Source organism: Carettochelys insculpta, chromosome 19 (assembly GCF_033958435.1).
Source record: "Carettochelys insculpta isolate YL-2023 chromosome 19, ASM3395843v1, whole genome shotgun sequence".
NCBI classification, from domain to species: Eukaryota; Metazoa; Chordata; order Testudines; family Carettochelyidae; genus Carettochelys; species Carettochelys insculpta.
The window spans coordinates 2,414,899-2,429,464 of record NC_134155.1 but is presented as its reverse complement, the minus strand read 5'-3'; the positions used below and the strand labels follow the sequence as shown (position 1 = coordinate 2,429,464).

The 14,566-nt window shown below is 47.7% G+C and overlaps 1 protein-coding gene across 5 annotated transcripts in view; it reads left to right on the top strand.

Annotated features, from left to right (window-relative positions):
* Nucleotides 1-14,566, top strand: part of TAOK1 (TAO kinase 1) — a 112,806-nt gene continuing 98,240 nt past the window's right edge. Inside the window, exons 1-2 of one of the 5 annotated variants that reach the window (XM_075013975.1) lie at nt 1-245; nt 5,426-5,517. The gene's annotated coding sequence lies outside the window, so the exon portion shown is untranslated. Of the gene's footprint in view, nt 265-5,425; nt 5,535-7,561; nt 7,703-14,566 lie in introns of those variants that run through there. The other 4 variants (XM_075013978.1, XM_075013974.1, XM_075013977.1 and 1 more) reach the window with 4 other exon arrangements.

Below are 14,566 nucleotides of genomic sequence, written 5' to 3'. Positions count from 1 at the left end.
GCGGGCGGAGCGGAGCGGAGCGGAGCGGCGGACGGGAGCAGCCGGAGCCCGGCAGAGGCGCTGAGGGAGGCGGCACCGAGCCCGGCCCGGCCCGGCGACCCGCTCCGCACCGGGGGCCCGGCCGGCCCCGCCCCGCCTTGCCCCGCCCCGGGGCTCCCGAGCAGGCGGGGCCCAGCGGCCTCGGTGGCCGACCCCCGCCGGGCAGCCGCGCCCCGGCCCGGGCCGCCCGCCCGCCGCGCCGCCGGGTAAGGGCCGGGGCCCGAGGTGAGGGGGAGGCCGCGGGCGCGGTGCTGCAGGGGCCCGGCGCGGCGGGGGTGGCGCTTCCCTGGGCCGGGCCGGGCCGGGCCGGGGCTTGTGGGAAAGGCGCCTGAGCCCCGTCCCTCCCCTCGCTGCCGGCCGGGGCCTGCCGCGCGCGGGATGCCGCCGAGCCCCGCCGCGAGCTGCCCGGGCCCGCGGCTTTGTCCGCCCGGGCCGGCTCCGGCTCCGCCGCTTGGGCTTTTGTGTCTCGCGGCGCTTCGGGCGAGATCGCCCCGCCTGGCGTGCGGCAAAGGCCGCGGGGTGCCCGGCGAGCGGCGGCCTCCGGGCGGGCAGGTCCCCCCGGGCGGCGGCGGCGGCGGCGGCTGTCCGTGCTCCCCCCCCCCACCAACCACCAGCCGGTGGGGCTGGCGCCGGGCCGCCGGTACCGCCCGTTTGTCGCGGCAGGAGCGGCCCGGTCCGGTCCGGTCCGGGCGGGGGCGTTCTAGCGAAGCAGTGTCTCGTGGCGCCCCGCACCATTGCTGGAGCCTTGCGGGGATGTCTCCAGCCCGGGCGGGGGGCGAGGCGGCGTTACCTCGGGGTGGTGGTGTGAACGCTGCTGCTCGCGCGTGGGAAGGGAGAGGTCAGTCCCTCTGCTCGCCAAACAAGCCAGCCCTGCGGGGGCGCTTCAAAAAGCTAACCCAAGGGTTTATCAGGGGACCCTGTGGGTCTGTCCCACGAAAGCTCATCCCCCGATAAACCCTTGGGTTGGGCTGTGAAGCGCCCCCGCAGGGCTGGCTTGGTTGGAGTGGGCATCTCCTGGTTTCATGGATGTTGTCATCGTGGCGTGTTGGAGCGTCGGTTGTGTTCAAAATGTGATTTCCGACGAGCTGTAGTACATCTTGTTGAGTGCTCCGGTTCAGAGGCTAAAATGTCTGAAGAGCAGCTCTGGTGTGCAGTACGTGGTAATAGTGGAGACGTTATCACAGCCATGGAAAATCAGGGCTCTTTTTTTTTTTTTTTTTTTGGTTGTTTATGATGACAGAATCGGCTGCTTTGTTCCAATAAGTGTGTGTGATTTAAAATATTTCTCTCAAAGCAGGTGAGAGGTTGCATCTTGATTCCAGTTGTTCCTGTTTCTCTTAACCGTTTTGTAACTTTTGTTGTTATGTAGCTTTTGTTACTTCTGTCCAAGGACAACCATAAATAACAAATGGGTTGAGGCTTCCTGTTAGATTGTTGGCAGCATTGTCCTCCTTAAGGCCAGTGTGTTTGTCCCTGTTTTTAGAACCATTCTTCTTAGTATGTTTTAGCACAAAAAGGGGCATATATTTTAATCCCATATTGAGATCTGAATTTGCAAGAGTGGCTCTTTTTCTCTTGGGTTGTGACTGGCTCAGTAAGGAGGAAGTAATTTAGAAAGTTCTGTTTAAGTATATGTCACTTTGTTGTCTTAAATAAGAGTTAAACTGAAGGGCCTATAGACAGGTCATTATCAGAGAAACTAAAATTAAATGGCATATGTCAAGACTCAGACATTGAGGGTTAGAATTATGTATGCTTGAGGTTATTTAAATCCTTACCTGAGTTTTGAAATAGTGTATCACACTTCACACCCTTCCTCTAAATTGTATCATAAGCTAAGTTGAAGAATTTCCTTCAACAGTTATTTATTCTTATGCACCCATTTATATAATGTTCACCTTTTGTCTTTGCTGTAATTCCACAATGTTTCTTTTTGGAAAAAAATATTTTAACAGAAGTTGTAAGAGGGAGTCAACTTCTTAGATTTAATGAGTATTGTTGGAGGAGAGAGAATCAAATATCACACTGGTCAGTTTTGTAAAGTAAGTTCATGTGTCAGATGTCTCCTAATATTGCATTTCCTGTAGGGTATATTTTTGGTGAGCAGTAAGTAAACTAGGTGGAAAAAAATTATTTCTGAGTTGCATAGTGTATTTTTTTTGTCAAGGGACCTTAGGGCTTCATGATGCGGGTGACTCATTTGTCCTAGGAAAGATACAGTGTTGTTTTCTCTCCTCCAACCACATCTTTGCTCTTAAGCCAACCAAATGGACAGGACAGTGCACTTGGCGAATATTTCTGTTGTGTTTTTAGTAGACAGTGGAAACCAGCTACTTTATTGAGGGAAAATGGACATGAAGATAGACGAGTGTCAAACTATAACAAGACTTGTGGGGAGACAATGGCAAACTTCTAGAAAAAAAATTGATGTGTTTTGGTGGCCGGTCAAGTATATTTAAACTTGTAGAAAAAAGTTTATTTTAAAATAACATAAGCATGTGTATTATTACAGTCAGGCCCAATTTAGAAGCTAAAGATGTTTGTTCAGCTATTTAATATAAAACAATGTGGTCCCTGATCCCATCGTACAAAGTATAAGGGCTAGGCCTAGCTTTATATTTCATATAGCAGTATGTTATTAAGGGTCATGATATTGTGTCCATGACTCCATAAGACAACCCTGGCAAAGCAGGGAGCCCATGTTTAACTCTAGATTTGCTCTTTCATTTCACAAGACTGCACGCTCCTGTATACTAGAAAAATCCTCTGTGGGTGATAGCAGGCTTCGTTTACGAATAAGTAATGGCTTCAGCCAGCCCTGGCTGAGAGTGGCTTGCCTGCAAGTATATTCAGGGTCATTTTAACACCCCCTAATGGGTCTAAAAAATGGATTGGCCCTGTCTTCATTAGTGGCAACTTGGGCAAGGTTTACACTAGACAGAAAACTCAGTCTAAGACACTCAGTTCCAGCTATGACAATTGCATTGCTGGAATTGACATATCAAAGATAGCTTTTTCTAGCTGTCCACACAGAGGGAGGTCAATGGGAGAGTGTCTCCTGTCAACGTCCCTCACTCCTTAAGTCACACTCCAACGTCCCTAGAGCACTGATGGTTCGATTTAGCGCGTTTCCTTTCCACTAGCCATTCAAAATTGAACCCCAGAAGATTGACCCTGAAAGAGTTGATCTTCCTGTAAGTGTAGCCATATCCTTAGGGAAAAAAATGGAAAAATCCCAAGGATAAAAGGGGGCATAGCACCACTAATCACCTCCTGCTCAGGCTGAGCGATGGGGAAGTTAGGCTTTGAAGGGCAGTTCATCCTGTATTTGGAATATAAGGACACAGAATTAGAGCTGAAGTGCATTTTTAGGCAAAAGGTGTGCAGCAGTGAAGGAAGCATGTAGATCTGTTTAAAAGTTTCATTCACCATTCTAAGTGACTGTGTGAAGATAATACTCTCGTTATTTATGTGAGGCCATACAGTGCAAGCATATCAACACGTGGTGGAAGTTGCTTACATGCTGGTTAACAGCGCAACAGGTTGGGTGACCGTAAGGAGGTTTCTTACAGCATTTTGTTGGCGGGGGGGAACGATCCTCAGTATCTGAAAGGACGATTGAATTGAGTGCTTCCTGAAGTAATCTACCAGCGTTTGAAATGGTTATTTGCTGTGTGCGTTCTTGAGGAATCTGAGTTTCATAATTCTTGGTTTCTTTGCCAGAAGAGGTGACATCACAACCACTGTGAAAGTAGTTTGAAAAAGGCCTAGTCTGTGATTGTTTTTGTCTACACACAGATGCTGGATTGGTTTAACTAAAATGGTTTGAAAAATTTATTTAAACTAGTGTAAGCTCCTCTGTGGACACACTTAGAGATTTACATTCAGTGATTTAGCTTTTTGCCAGAGATTAAACTTAATTGATCTGGGGGAAAAAACCAACAAAAATAAACCTAGGTAAAGCAATAAAATATATCATGTAGCTAGGGGATTAAATTGCCATCGTTCAGACGTGTTGGTGTTTAGGGGTTGGATTGTTAAATTTGGTTTCTAAAACAGAAAAAGGATCCTGTAGTACAGAATAGAGCATCCACACATAGTTATTTTGAAATTCTTTTTTCACTTTCAGTTTAAATCCCATTTAGGTCTGGTCTGCACTGGAAACTTTCATCAGTATAGTGACATCTCATGAGTGTGAAAAATCCATAACTTCTGAGATGCAGTTCTGCTGACCTAATCTATGGTTTAGACAGACAAGTGCAAGGTTGACAGAAGAATCTACTTAATGCTTTTCAGGGATGTGAGTTACCTCCAGTGATAGGGGAAACCCTCCCATTGGAGTAGGCAGTGTCTTTAGCCCTGCAGCAGTGGGGCTGAAGTGTTTTAAGAGTGGTCATATCCTTAATCTGGAATAATTTTCATGTGTGGGAAACCCACCAAAATAGATGGATGGGCCTAACTTGTCAATTCAGGTGATTCTTCATTAACGTGAACGAGCATATTGTTTGGCTGTAGACAGTTTTATTTGGAATTGGGTTAATAGGGCATCAGCAGAGAATTTTAGATGGCGAATGCTATCTTGTATAAGAGAGGAAGCTAGAAATTGAATTTTATTTTACTTTTTAAAATGAAATGGAGAGAAGCAAAAAATCACAAAGCTTTAAAGTTATGAGCTTCACAGTTGGTCTGTGCCTGTGATTTACCATTGATACTGACTATAATCTACAGTCGTGACAATATTTTTGTTACAGTAAGGCAGAATGTGCATGGTTAGCGATTCTCCCCACCCCTTCACAGTTCTGCAGAGCATCTACATGTGAAGAACATACCAGAAGTTAAAACTTATTTTAGGGTACTTTTTAGTGGCATGCATGCAATAATTGTTTCTATGAATTTAATTAAGATCTTGGTATACATCTGTGATGTTAAGCCACATTTACAAAATTCTTCTGAATGTCATGTATGGAATTGAGAGTTTACCTATAGTTCTATAGTTTGAGACTGAATATCAATGTATTTTCTATGTAAGGCCCTTCATACTGAGTTTTTATTTAGTTTAAATATGATTGGGAATTTAACATTTAATTATAAAAATGGGTGAAAATTGGTGACAAAAATGAAAAGCAGGAATGGGTGGTGCAGACTGGGAAAGGGATGCCTGGTATGCTTCTGGAAGTCAATGAAATGGGGTGGTGAGAGGTGCAGTGAAATGGAGGAGGAGGAGGGAGCAAGGCATGCCTGGTATGGTGCAGTGGAAGAAACTTTCCGTTTCCTTGAGCCTCCTGTTGCAATAGATGGGCTGTCCCAACTGCCTTTTTCCCTGCTCATCTTGCTCCCCTATTGTAGAGTGACAGTGACCAACTGGAAGTTACCCTCCTTTGTGCAGGTGTGCTGTGTCATCCAGCAGAGACTCTACGAGGGGGATTTGAGCCACCGTCTCTTCTGGAATGGGGATCAGGGTCTGTCTCGGGAGTTCAGGTACTTCACAAATTCAGGTGAAAATTGGCAAAATCTGAAAAATGGCTTTTTTGTTTTTGTGTTTAAACTTGTGGATTTGGTGGAGAAATCATGGAAAAAGTAAACTGAAATGCTTTAGTTTTACTGTATTTTTTACAGCGCTATCTCAGTGAGTAACGTACTCTTCAGCCTCTCCCTTATCTTAGCTACATTTAAAATCCCCTGCCTACAGTAGTCTGTCTCCTTTGGTTGAGATTCACAGAACCCAAGTCTCCAAGGGGCAGAGGGGCCGCTGGGTCCAATCCATCGCTTTCTGCAGCTGATTCAGTCTTCCCACTCTTCCTTATGGGTTCCTATGATGCTTTCCCCCACTCCTCAGTCTGATTCCTGACCATTCTAAGTCCTGGTCACAGACCTGAAGAAGGGATTGGGAACCAGCATGGAAAAGTGGAGTACCTCATGGGGGCTGGGGTCTTGCAGCTAGGGTGGAGTTTGGATTAGCTATTCTCAGCATCCATAAACGTTTCTTCCATGACATAGTGCCACTCCACAACTACAGCAAATCATAGGCCGGGGTCGACAACCATTCAGAGGTGAGCCATTGTTTTGGTTTTGTCTTTGACCAAAACGTTTTGAGAGCTGCATCACAAGCAAAGCTCTGGGCTGATGAAGGGTACTGTGGGTGAGGGTCAGTTTCCCTGTAAGCTGACCATTTGGGCAGCCGCACAGGAGAGCTTGAAATGCTGCCCAGCTGATTAGCAGCACCCACAGCCAGCAGCTTGTATTTCTACTGGTGGTGTGCATCTGCACATGCCTTGGTGTACAGAACAATTTTTGTCCATCCTTGGGAAAAATTAGAGGGAACACTTGAGAGGTGTGGGCTTGGTGGAGGGAGGCTGGTGCAGTAAGGGGCTGTGGGCTGGGGCAAGGGGTTGAGGTGTGGGAGGAGGTATGGAATCTGGGAGGAAATTTTAGTACAGTAGAGGCTTCTGACCTGGAGCAGGGGATTGGAGTATGGGAACAGGTGTGAGCTACAGCCTGTGGCTGGGAGGCACAGCAGGGCTCAGGTAGGCTGCCTGCATACCACAGCCCACCGCCTCTTCCAGAAGCACCTGGCTGCTGGCACATCTCTGTGTGCCCTTGGCAGGGGACTTCAGTGGGGCAGCAGTTATGCCTATGCCCACAAACACTTCCCCATTTCTCCCATTGGCCAGTTCCCGGCCAAAATGGTGCTAGGAGTGGGGACAGCATGCTGAACTACCTTCTCCCCTCTGCCCTCCAGCAGTGTGCAGAGACATGTCAGCCACTTCCAGGGGTGGCATAGAACCACAGTATGCAGGCAGTCTACCTGAGCCCAACTGCACCACTGGCCTTTCGGTTTTTCTGAGAACAGTTGCCTGCAGGGGAGTAACCAAAAAGTCAAATGTGGCTCTGGAGCCGTAGGTTGGTGACCCCTGCCATAGGCTGTTAGCCTACTCCTCAAAAGTTAAATTGATTTAGAGCTCTTTGAAGGATCTCCATTTACACAGAATTGCTCCTGTTGGCTTATTGTTGTCCCCCCCGCCCCCAGAATATAAAACTGAGCTCTCTCTCGTCTTCTCGTACTTGTTGACTGTTTGGGTGGAAGGTTATTTGTGGAGTTTGTCCTAATGCTGTTTCATTAATGTATGGTTAGAGGTGCCATATCTCTTCCCCTGGGAAGCCATACATTACTAGGACTCCTGAACTTGGATCTCAAGGACAGTGCAAATGCTTTCTCTTCCGTATTAGATTGGTGTAGAGTTGTCGCTGACATTAACTTGCACCTTCACACTGCCTGCCCCAGAGATCCATAAACCAATCTGAGAGAGGAATTTGTGAGTAGGGGATATTACTCTTGAGATTTGAATGTCAGTTGCTTTTCCTCCACTGGTCCAAATACTTGTTCTGTCTGGTTGGCAGGAGGTATCTGCTGTGATGTTATTGCTGTGTTTGGGAAGACTCTGACTCTAATAACCCTTAAAATCAGTGGTGGATTATCCATCCTTTTTTACAGGACTGAATGCTGTTAAATGTGTACCAAAACTGTGCTTTTGCCATGGCAGTAGTGACCTGATGCAAGCATGGTCTTGGAATTCATTTATAATATGGTTGGCCATGTCCACAGAGACAAGACAACTGTCTAAAGTTTACTACGTTAAGTAAAACACAACAGGCATGCGTAACGGTAAGCTTATCACATGATCTCACTGTTGTAATTATTTCTTTCCCCTAACTCTTCCCTGAGCCTTTGTCAGTTCAACTGCTGCATTATCTCTCATTAAAGGCTTGTGTATGTTAAGAAGCGTTTTGCTAGTGTTGCTTGTCTAGTGCAACTCCTTTGTGACGTAAATATGTTCCATTGGTATGCCTGTGCTGTACTAGTGTAGACAAGTCTGTAGATTAAGCTGTCTGTGGGAATTTGACGTTAAAATAGTTATGTGAAGCAAACTTGGAGAAGTTTGTGATGCCTCCTTGCTGGAGGCTGGTGTGAAAGATGGAGAAGGGAGTACAAGTGTGGTTCAGGGCCAAGGCACTGTTAAGACTAACCTCTGTTCATACTCATACTTGTTAAAAAGGCAGATTTGCCATATGAGATCAGACTTACGGTTCAGTTAGTATTTTGCCTCTAACAGTGGCCAGCACCGGATGCTTCAGAGCAAGATGTAAGGGCCCCTGCGTTGGACAGATAGGGGATAATCTGCTTCCATGGAAGGTTTCATTCTAACCATTAATGGTCCAAAATTGGTTTAAAGCATGAAGCCAGAGAAGGTTTTTATACTTGCCTCTGGAAGGTGGACAAATGGGTTTTTCCAGTGCTTAGTGAAGTGAACATCTGACTCTCTCAAGCATGTATCAGAGAGGTAGCTGGGTTAGTCTACCTTGCATCTGATGAAGTGGGTCTTTGCCCATGAAAGCTTATGCTCCAAAATACCTGTTAGTCTATAACGTACCACAGGATTTCTTGTTGTTCTCTAAAGCATGGTTTCCCAAAGTGGGGGATGAAGAATAGAGAGGGGGTGCAAGGCAACCCAGCCGCCCCCCCCACCCCTGGCACTCTAACCCCCATCCCTGGTCACAATCTTCTTCTGCACGCAAACCTTCTGCACCACTTTGCATCCCTGCCCCAGGTCACGATCCCCTCCTGTATCCAAACTCCCAGACCCTGTGCCTCCCCTAAATCCCTCTCATGGTTCAGAATCCTCTCAAGGACCCAATCCCCTGCCTCAGGTCACAACCCCTTCCTTCACCCAGCCCTCGACGCTGAGCTCCCTTGTACAACCAGCCTCCATCCATACCATTTCCCAAATTCTTGGAGTGGGTCCCCCATCAGAAATTTTTGCCCACTCCTGATTTACATGGGCATACGTGAGTATTTACTTTCATTTTCCTTTGGGTTCGCAAACCGTGATTTACCCTCCTAACTGTACTGGTGGTGAAAAAACACAGGCCTTGTGGGTTTTTGTTTGAATTTTAATTTTTAACTGCTGTTTTGCATACAATAAAGTTCTACTTTTGGAAAGTCAAAATACCCTTATTAATTCACACTAACCATTGCAGAATACATAGTGGGAAGCCAAGACCCAACCAATGTACAATCTAATGTACAGAAGGTGGGCACTGGTTTGTGAAAGCAATAGGGAACTCCATTGTGGCTGACTATTTAAATGCTTTTTAAAGCCTTCGTTGTCTGCACTTCTCCATAGTTGGCTCATCTAATAGACTTTGTGTTGGGCTGCTCACATACATCAGACTGCCGCTCAGTCTTGCCTTTCTACCCTGGTGGGAGCTTTTCCTCATCTGCTCACAGATGTATGCAGTACACAACATGCAGCTGTAACCCTTACATATTGTTCTCACTGAGGTCGATCTAGTGAGTTAACAATACCAGTAATCTACCAAAAACACATTCAGCTGCCATTCTGCAAATGTTAAGCCTTTAGTTCAGCAATATGCAACCACAAACAGTAAGTGGACTGCATGAATGGGCCTCCTTCGTCTCAAAGGGCCACAGCAGCCAGAGGACCAGTGGGGTTCCACCTGCAACCCACAGGACCCCCGTGGCTGCCTCTCTCTCACACGCCTCTTGTGCATTGGGCACTGGTGCTCTGTATTTCTTACTCCTCCCCTTCCCTCCCAGCAGTTCCAGATTGCCGCAGATCCACTGATTCATACTCTGTTCCTGCTCCTTGCTCTCCCTCCCAGAGCTTGCACAGCCGCAAACGGCTGATTTGTGGCATTCCAGCTCTGGGAGGGAGGGGGATGGGTGGGACGGAGTGCGAATGAGATGATTCGTGGCTCTCCAAAAGTGCTAGGCGGGAGCGGAGGGAGTAGGAAGTGTGGGGATCTAGTGCCCCAGAGTGTGAGAGATGCATGGGAGAGTGTAGAAAGGGGGTCCATGGGCCACAGGTTGAGCCCCAGTGGGCCCCTGCCCACAGGTTGCAGATCACTGCAATGGTTGAATCTTTTCTTGGTGTTATTAAGATAGCCAGTGTACTACTTCATGAGCCAGAAAATCAAGCGGTAAGCTGGAATCCACAGATTCCTTATTGATATTTCAGCATCACAACTTGGTAACTCTCTGGTTAGGAAAGCAAATCTGGTGTGCAGCTTTTTGCAAAATCCTATGTTCTCAAAGATGTAAGCCTCTCATGCACCTTCCCTCACCAAGCCTACATTCTTATCAGTGAGGCATCTCTGGAGGCCTACTAGCGCTTGCATAACTGTAGAAGAGTAGCCTTTTCTGTTGCTGTACTCTGTGGTGAAAGGTGCTCTGGACTCAATAGGAGTGTGCCATGGTCTTTATTGCCCACTTCAGAATGGGAACCCCATTGCTCCAGTGCCATCCGGTATGCCCAGTACTTTGCTGGGAGCGACATTCCTGTGTAGCAGCAGGCATTGAACGGCCTTAGACACTTGTATCACGGTACCACCCACTGTGGATTTTTCATTTCCACATGGATTGCCTGCTAGGGTTATATGTTTCTAGAACGAGCTTGTCACTTGTTTCTCCCCTGTCAATGCAGTTCTCATTCTGGTGCCCTTGTGCTAGAGAACTAGGGAGATCTTGACATGCAGATCCAGGAATGTCGCCTTTTGCATCCCATGGCTCTGCAGCCACTGCTCATTATTCCACACCGGTATAGTGATGCAGTCCCTCAAGTCCAGGTTTGTTCCTTGGGCAAGAAATGGTTCTGCACTGTGTGAAGCTGCTTGATGAATGCCAGCAACAAACCTGGCTTTTTTTCCTCCCCGTATTCATCACCTAATAAATTATTTTGTTAGTCTTTAAAGTGCTTCATAACTGCTTGTTTGTTTTCATCAGGATCCCATTATTGCACAAACACTTCTGCATCGTGGTGTCTGGGTCCTCAGTGTAGCAGTACTCCCTGCAGTGTAAACAATGACCTGTTTGACCAGTGCAGCTAGAATTGTTCTGAGCTCTGTTGGCTCCATGCTTCGGTCGGAGGAGGAGGAGGAGACCAAAAGCACCAAGTGCACTCTGGGTGTCCCAAAAAAACCTCAAAATAAATCCCCACAAAAACTGAGATGTGGAAAATATTCTGAGATGTTGGAAATGGCATTGTCAGGATTTGTCACCTACCTTTTGGAAATCCCTATGACACACAAGGCTCTGCAAAAATGTCCCAAAAGGCAATGTGTACAGTGGCATATCTACCTGTCGTGCCATGCTTTGCATCAACACAAGAACTCCTGGTGCAAGCAGTCAAGTATGCATGTGCCCCAGTGAGCTATATATGGTGGATGTATTCTGCTATAACTTTCATTGACTGAAATTTGTGCAGATTTGCCACAATCGTGAAGTGTGTAATGGAGTACATAAGTCACCTGATTTCTTTTTGACAGGGTTGTTGCACTTTATTCTGAATGCAGGTGGTGGGGGTCCTTGAACGCATAGGCCTTTGTCCTGTGAATGCTTTTAAACAGGAGTAAGAGCTGTGACTTGAGTAAAGTTAATTTGGCCCATAAAAGTGTACAGGATTGGGGCCTTGCCTTGAAATTTTTACTGCACAGTGAGGCCCTAATCCTGGCTGCAGCTTTTTAACACTAATGTAAGGCAAATGAGTGAGGTCTGCCATATGTATCCCTTCTTGGTGTGGCAGATGAAAGTAAGTCTCTCACCCTGTTCTTGCTGAGGACTGTGGTAGCACTGTAATTCAGGAATCTATCCAAATGGACTGCTAGAGCATGTGGAAGAGGTGAACCTTTCCAGGTCACCTCTCATCATCCTTGCGACTATTTCCTTGCTCATTCTTCTGCTGTAGGTTCCATCTTAATTATGATCAGTGAACTTGAAGGTTTTGATTTTGACTTAAGACTAGTAGTAGGCATCCTTCACTCTGCATAGACTATGGATCGTGCCCTTTATAGTTTCAATTGAGGGCTTCATTTACAGCGTCTACTGTGACTATGAAGACCCACACGAGAGAGAGTCCTTGCTGCATCTCTTGCAGATGTGGTGGGTGTCTGGCAAGTCCTTATTGTGCTTTCTGTGCGCTCGCTTCTCCTCTGCTAGCTGTCTGATCCTCATCTCGCCCTTCTGAAGGCCCTTGTGTAACCCCTGCCTCCATCTGCTGCGGTCATCTGCTAGTTCTTCTGAGTTGTCCAGCTCAATGTCTACATCTCTGAGGTCTCTCTTGCTGACATCTTTGTAGCGCAAATGGGGGCGTCCGGGAGGTCTTTTGCCAGAGGCTAGCTCACCATACAGGATGTCTTTTGGAATCCTTCCATCATTCATCCTGTGGATGTGGCCAAGCCAGGGGAGCCGACGCTGCCTGAGGAGGGTGTGCATGGTTGGGATTCCAGCTTGCTCAAGGATGGCGGTGTTGGTCACTCTGTCCTTCCATGATATTCCAAGAATGCGCCTGAGGCAGCGCAAGTGGAAGACATTCAGCCTCTTTTCCTGGCGGGCATACAGGGTCCAAGTCTTGCTGCCATAAAGGAGGGTGCTGAGGATGCAGGCTCTGTAGACTTGCATTTTGGTGTGAGTGTACAGCTTGTTGTTGTTCCACACTCTCTTGCTGAGTCTGGACAGAGTTGTGGCTGCTTTTCCGATCCTCCTATTTAGCTCAGTGTCCAACAACAGGGTGTCAGTGATGGTGGACCCGAGGTAAACGAACTCGTGGATGACCTCTATCGTATAGTTGTCAATGCTGATTGATGGGGATTCAGCAACGTCCTGACCGAGTACGTTTGTCGTCTTTAGGCTGATGGTAAGCCCAAAGTCCTTGGAGACACTTTGGAGAACCGATCCAGAAGTTTTTGAAGCTGGTCTTCTGTGTGAGACACTACAGCAGCATCGTCTGCGAACAGCATGTCTCTGATGAGGACTTCCCACACCTTAGACTTAGCTTTCAGCCTTGCAAGATAAAACAGTTTCCCATCAGATCTTGTGTGCAGCAAGATGCCCTCTGTTGAAGATCCAAAGGCATGCTTCAGGAGGAGTGCGAAGAAGATCCCGAACAATGTCGGAGCGAGCACGCATCCTTGTTTGACGCCGCTCCTGATTCTGAAAGCATCCGATAAAGCGCCGTCATATTGGATGGTTCCTCTCATGTCTTTGTGGAACGACTGGATCATCTTGAGTAACCGTGGAGGACAGCCTATCTTGTGGAGCAGTTTGAACAGACCATCCCTGCTGACCAAGTCAAAGGCCTTTGTCAGGTCAATGAAGGCTATGTAGAGTGGCTTCCTCTGCTCCCTGCATTTCTCCTGCAGCTGCCTTAGAGAGACGACCATGTCAATGGTAGACCTCTCTGCGCGGAATCCACACTGCGATTCGGGGTACACCCTCTCAGCAATCTTCTGGAGTCTGCCAAGGATGACGCGAGCGAGCAGTTTACCAGTGACGCTTAGGAGGGAGACTTCACGGTAGTTGTTGCAGTCGCTTCTGTCTCCTTTGTTCTTATACAACGTTACAATGTTAGCGTCGCGCATATCCTGTGGAACCTCACCCTCTTTCCAGCACAGGCACAGTAGCTCATGTAGGGGTTCCAGGAGCGTGTCCGCGGCACATTTGATTACCTCTGGTGGTATACCATCCTGGCCAGGGGCCTTTCCTGCTGCAATGCTGTCGATGGCTCTCTTCAGTTCATCCACAGTCGGTTCTTGATGCAGTTCGTCCATTACTGGTAGGAGCTCGACAGCATCGAGGGCTGCGTCAACCACAACGTTCTCGTGTGAGTACAGCTCGGAGTAGTGCTCAACCCAGCGCTCCATCTGTTTGGCTTTGTCAGCAATGACTTCACCAGATTTGGATTTCAGAGGTGCCATCTTGTTCTGGCTGGGTCCTAATGCCTTCCTCATACCCTTGTACATTCCTCTGAGATTACCAAAGTCAGCACAGGTCTGGATGCTGCTGCCTAGCTGGAGCCAGTGGTTGTTGGCGCAGTGCCTGGATGTCTGTTGTACTGTTCTTCTGGCCTCTCTAAGCGCTTGCTGGGTACTCTGGCTCGGTGAGCGTTTGTACTCCAGGAGTGCAGCGCGCTTCTTTTCAATGACTGGAATCATCTCATCGGAGTTAGCTTCGAACCAGTCGTTCGTGTTTCTAGCTCTTCTTCCAAACATCAACAAGGCCGTGTTGTAAACTGTATCCCTCAGATGTTGCCATTTGGATGTCACATTGGCCCCACTGGGGCCGCTGTGCAGATTTTCCTGGAGGGTCTCTCTGAACTTTTCAGCTTTCTCCGAGTTTGCCGTCTTTCTGGCGTCAATGCGGGGCCTTCCAGGAGGTTTAGAGCGGTACAGCTTCTTGGGTCTCAGCTTGAGCTTGGAGCAAACTAGCGAGTGATCTGTGTCACAGTCAGCACTATGATAGCTGCGTGTCAGAAGGACGTTTTTGAGATTATTATGCCAAGTGATGACCATGTCTAGTTGATGCCAGTGCTTCGAGTGTGGGTGTCTCCACGACACTCTGTGCTGTGGCTTTGTTTGGAAGAATGTGTTTGTGATGCACAGATTGTGGTACGTGCACAGTTCAAGGAGACGCTGTCCATTGTCATTCATTATTCCCACACCGAAGTGTCCTAAG